The sequence below is a fragment of the Myripristis murdjan genome, chromosome 11 (genome assembly GCF_902150065.1).
Source record: "Myripristis murdjan chromosome 11, fMyrMur1.1, whole genome shotgun sequence".
Classification (NCBI taxonomy): domain Eukaryota; kingdom Metazoa; phylum Chordata; class Actinopteri; order Holocentriformes; family Holocentridae; genus Myripristis; species Myripristis murdjan.
Genome location: NC_043990.1, coordinates 28,323,363 through 28,329,362, shown reverse-complemented (window position 1 = coordinate 28,329,362; position 6,000 = coordinate 28,323,363).

Genomic DNA, 6,000 nt, shown 5'->3' with positions numbered 1-6,000 from the left:
AATCAGAGACAACGGGATGTCCGGTGTCATCTTTCAAAATAAAACGAATAAATGCCTATGTTCCTGTTGCTGGCATTTTGCACCCTGAGGGTTAAGGAGCAGCATCAGACAATACGAGTTAAATAGTTCATTTAAAATTAAAAATACAGGCCTTTTAACCACATCTTAAGTTGGACTTCTGTTCCCCAGAAATAACAATGCCATTGGTGTTTGAGGTGTCTGATTGTCTTTACTGAGATCTTATTTGTGCATAGTAATCACACCAAAGTATCACAATTGAACTGACAGTCATAGCAATTCTAAATGTATATGTCAGACAGAAAATGCCGACTCTGATATTGCTTCTGCTCACCATGTGTCTTAGGCTGTCAAATTTCAGAACTTTGCGAAACACGCAACTTGCAGGGGCATAGGCTATCTTGAAAAAGTTTAAAAAAGTTTATTAAACAATGTCAAACACCATAGTAATACCAGACAATTAGAACAAAGTCTTATGTTTTGTGAAAGTCCCATTGGACCCATTTCAGTGGAACTATCCCTAAAGGCTATGCAGTGGTCCCCAAAATGTGTTGATGAACATGTGTCACTTTCTTGAATTTCACTCTGTGAATGTGTGAATGGTGTGTAGTGAACTGTTTTCATTTTCTGTGATATGTGATCATCTGTACTCTCCAATATATATTTTTGACCCCAAGTTGACAAATGGTGAGGTTTTATTTTGATAGCAAAATCATGTAATTTCAGTCATAAGTCTGGATAGTTGTAGCAGCTTGACGTGGCTGTGATGTTCATCATGTAGAGAGCAGAAGAAATGAATGGAAAATCATGGGTAGACATGGGCGTTATGTTTACCACTGTGTGTGTGTGTGTGTGTGTGTGTGTGTGTGTGTGTGTGAGAGAGAGAGAGAGAGAGAGAGAGAGAGAGAGAGAGAGAAGGAGAGCTGCCAACTGTGGGATTTCAAAAAGACCATCCTGAGAGCTGCATAAGCTGTGCTATTATTATTGGTATCATTATTATTTGTAGGACTATTTTTTGCTTATTTTTGAATGTGGCCAGTGTTGCAGTGGCATCTGCATCAATAATTCAGATAGTAATTTGAAGGCAAAATCATTTGTCATACCTGATGTTTGCTGATGGATGATGTCATGGCAGTGATTCACATTTTATCCATTTGCATGGGGTGGCCAAAGAAACCCCAAGCTTCAAGGGATAGCTCACCCATACTACTACTACTACTACTACTACTACTACTACTACTAAGAAGAAGAAGAAGAAGAAGAAGAAGGAGAAGAAGAAGGAGAAGAAGAAGAAGAAGAAGAAGAAGAAGAAGAAGAAGAAGAAGAAGAAGAAGAAGAAGAAGAAGAAGAATTCAGTCCTGTCATTGTTACTGAGTGCTGGATACTGGCTGGATCCTCCAAATGCTAACTGTTAGCCTCCTGCCATTGAGGTGGACTTCCCCCCAGCTAACATTCTGAAAAATAACCAGCATCCAGCACCCACTAACGATGAGAGGAAGATATCACCACTACTGTCCTACATAACAGCTCGGAAGTGAAATAATATCACATTTTTCAAAGTGAGTGAATAATCCCATTAAAGTCCTTGTTTGTCTCCACAAAGCAGGCTGTCCAAGGCATGGTCCACTCACATAATCTAACTTGTCTTCTTGTGTTTGACCACCAGCAGAGTGTGACATTTAAGGCTTTATTCTTCTAGTTGAGTGTCAACACTGCCTTGTGTAATATTCAAGTATGGGTGGTATTTTCTCATGCTGTTGTCAAAGTCTTTCAGCGGGACAGGAGAAGCCAAAGGGAGCCAGGTCACAGCACCCCCCATGCCTTTCAATCCAGGCCAACCACGTGGCAGCCAAACAGCCTCCACACACAAAAACAGTGGTCCGACTAGAAGAGGTGGACCAGTAGTTGCATGGAGCCAGTTTTGGCTTTACATTCAAAATCAGATGTCATCCATCTCTGATATGATGGATCATTCATTGATTATTTTTATTGTAGAATTGATCGGCCCTGCAAAGTTTTCTTAGGGCATCCAAAAATATCACTATCAATTCTGGCCTAACCCTACTGATTCACTACTATAAATCAGGAATAATGACAGAGCAGACCAGTGAAGCTGATGCCTGGAATTTGCTTTTAAAATCCCTAGAAACGTAGTGTCATGGGCAACCAATTCTGTCATGTCAGAATGCTCATTTATTAGGATGAGCACGCCCCCCAAAGGTTTATTGGCACACCATGGGTCATTATGCCAGAAAATTAGGCCCAGTGCTGGTTTAAGAATCCCACAGCTGTCTGCTTGACAGCAGAGAGGGGTATTTTCAGAAACCCTTTGATGTCATGTAACTTACTCAGGAAACAGCCTTGGGCTTTGGCATTCTTATTAGATTTAGCTTTGTAGTCATTTGTAAACTAAATGGTCAGCCATGCTATAGCCAGTAAGTAATTATCTGTTGTAAATGAAGCCAGCAGAGAGAGAAGCATAATAGATGTTCAAAAGGGATGGGTGGGTGGGTGGGTGGGGGTTATTTGCTCAATACATGGTTCATTATTCCATTTAGCTTGGCTTGGCGTGAAGCACAGACAATGCTTTCCTGTTCAAATGCCACGTGATGACTCATAATGTTTTGATTGGCTATATTATATCGAATATTCTTACTATTATTTACAGATACAGTCACCTGACAGAGACACAACCCGTCAGTGATTGAGATACAGAGTCCAACAATTCATGGCACCACAGCTCTGTAATTTAACAAATTAATTTCTACTTGTTATCAGTCCAGAACAGACATTGACTATTTATTCATAAATCATTCATGAATCATTATTGCCGCTGAATGGCTAGAGTTTATACGACACAATTCCCCCTTGCTGTTGCTTTGAACATCCGCCTGACAATCCATGGCGTTTCATTGATCTGCAGTGCTCTCGCGGAAAGGTCAGGCTCTGTGATGTGGTGGGTTAGTGGTGTCTCAGCCGTTGATAATATGGTGTGGCATGGTGTTTGACACCACATTCAAGGTGGAGGGGTTTCTACAACTGGCTCCAATCAGAGAAAGGATTTCCTCGCATTAGTGCCTTCTATCCATCCAAAGGGAAAAAATGTATTTATTTATTTATTTATTTATTCATCAATTCATTCAAAACAGTAAAAAGGATAGGCTATCTATAACAGCTGCCATTATATTTTTTATTCAGTTTTGATTAAGTTGATTTAGATTGTATGGCAAAATTGTACTACAGTATGTTATTTTTAAAGGGATAGTTCATCCAATTACAGAAATTTGACATTATGTATTTCTGTTCTCTGGAGTACTAAAATATAGCTGGCAAGTACTATAATGTTCATGATATTTGGGTCTGTAAAAATTCTGCTACACATCATCAAACTCAAACTTTGCTTAGTTAACAGTTTGAGTGGATTAAGGCAGTTATTTTTCAGACTGTTAGCTGGGGGGAAGTCCACTTCAGTGGCAGGAGGCTAACAGTTAGCATTTGGAGCATCCAGCCAGTATCCAGCACTCAGTAACAATGAGAGCAAGATAGAGCCACTACTGTCCTACAGAACAGCTGGGGGGGAGCTGAAATAATATAATTTTTCAAGGACTGACCTATCACTTTAAGACATTGGAAAAATGATTGGGATATTCGTTTCAGATCTACACAATAATTGTACATACTTTCCACAAAGGTTGACATAGTGCATTTATCTTGGCATTTTAATTAGCATGATATGATGAAATGCTTAGAAAGGCTAGACCCCCTGTCTTTTGATGGAAGCCAAAGGCCACAACATTAACGCAGCAGCAAAGGATTTAATGAGAAATGGATATTTTTGTCTGTGATTTGCTGCATGTAAGCTGCGTGGCGAATGTCTTGCAAAGACAGGACTTCCCTCAAGCGCTTTGTGGTGACATACCGTACAATGCAGTCTCACTGGCACACACACACACAGCTGAACTTGCACTGCTCACAGGGAGCTAAAATAGGCCTGCCTTCCTACAGCAATTAAATATGAAGAGGGCACGATTATCCGACCATTTCACTCCCTGATCTTATCACCTCTCCCCTGTGGGACCAGTCTTACATTCATCTTCAGCGTAGCTATCGAGGAATGAGGAACACCTTCCCTCTTTCTTGTACAGTTCATTAACACTTCCGAGGACTGAAATAGATGTCTGGATCTTGTGTGGATCCGCGTTAAAAAATGATGGAGGACTTTTTAAGGGAACTTTTCAGGAAATCTATAATTAGAGGCAAACCTTAACATTTGTATTATAGGCCTAAATCCATTATGATGGACAGTAATTGCCTAATATTGTGCAGAGGAGCACAGGGGTTGCGTCAAATCAAACAGCTCCTTTTAAGAACAGAGTGGTGAGACTCAATTGTTTGAATGCTTTTAAGATAATGTATTCTTTGAGCCCTTTGAACCACAGCTTGTGCTGGACAACCCATGCAAATGGACTGCTTTCGCTTCATTGAAGGAGTTCAATTGTGTTAGCAGGAAAATTTCGCCATTATCTGGTTCTCACTTCCCTGGCTTTGTGCTATCTCGTCTCAGTGGATAATTAGAAAGTTGCTTTTGTTTTTCATCAACTATCCCATTAGTTAGAATGGTGTAGAACAAATAAGTTGGATGGTGAGGCATTGCTTTTCCCAGTTAAGAGCCTGATGAGACTAGGCGATGATGATTGTGCTGCGGATCCACTTGGCTGGCTCAGGAATGACGTTTTTTCATGCTGACCAAGGCAGGCTGCTTCCCCTGATATTTTGTGCAATAAGTTCCACATCGCCCAAACTGACAGTTGCAGCTGTGGTCTACCTCTCTTCCTTCTCTGTTCCCCCATACAGCATTAATAACACTTGACATGCTCACACACCACAGGCGACACGCGCCGTGGCAGGGCTTGGCCTGAAAAACCCAACATGTCATTCAGAATGGACATGATAGTGTTAAAACCACCAGTAAAGCAAGGATTTTAGTTGGTAGAAAACAATGCACTCAGTGTGCCTTTGGCCTTTGAAAGCTGTAATATAATGCTAAGAGCAACCAGCCCTGTCAAACACTAAAACATATAGTCAACGGATTAACTGACATTTAAAATATTCCATGAGGATGAAAAGGTAACCTTTCGTTTTCATCAGGGTATGGAAGATACGTTTTTTTTTAAAGGTTGACACAGGCAAAGTGAAGCTGCTGACAGCCAATATTTTAATCTTGATCTTTAATGTTGGCCATTTTCATAGGCATTCCCACCCTCAAAAAAAAAAAAAAGCTTAGTTTTTTCTCATCAAAGGTGGAAAATCTAGGAAAAACAGCATTTAGATAACAGGCCACTTAAACACAGTATGAAAAATGATAGTAACAATAAAATTAATTCATGCACACAGTGCCTGTGTGGAATCTGGTCCAAATGTCACATTAGAATCCAGTCAGTTGAATGTTTTCCCTTTGGCAGCCTGTGCAGTATTGATCAGTTTAACATTCACATCCATCATTTCTAGTGCGTAGGAACATATAGAATATAATGCAAGCCATCTGAAGAAAGGGAAAATGGAAAAGGAAAAGCAATGTTTCTGACTCATTTGTACAATAAGGAATGAAATATGTTTGAGTAATGGGCTGTGGGCGGCTCCATCTTGGTGAAATCTAACTCTCTTGCCAGTAGCTCGAGAGCATTTTTATCGTCAGATCATTTTGGTTGCACGAGGAGCTGCTTTCTTCATCCATGCATGGTTTTCTCATTTGTGAATCGTGATTGCCTGCATAATTATTAGTGGATTTTACAGATTTACAGCATTCATGCCTAACAAATTCAGTGTGAAATGGTTATTTTACTTGAATCCAATATTCATGCTAATCAAAACTGAGTATCTCAAGAAAAACAAGAGGCTGAGGTCAGAATGGAGCTTTTCATTTCACACTAAAACTGGGTCTTGTTGAGACACCTGGGAATTACACAGGACAAATATATATCC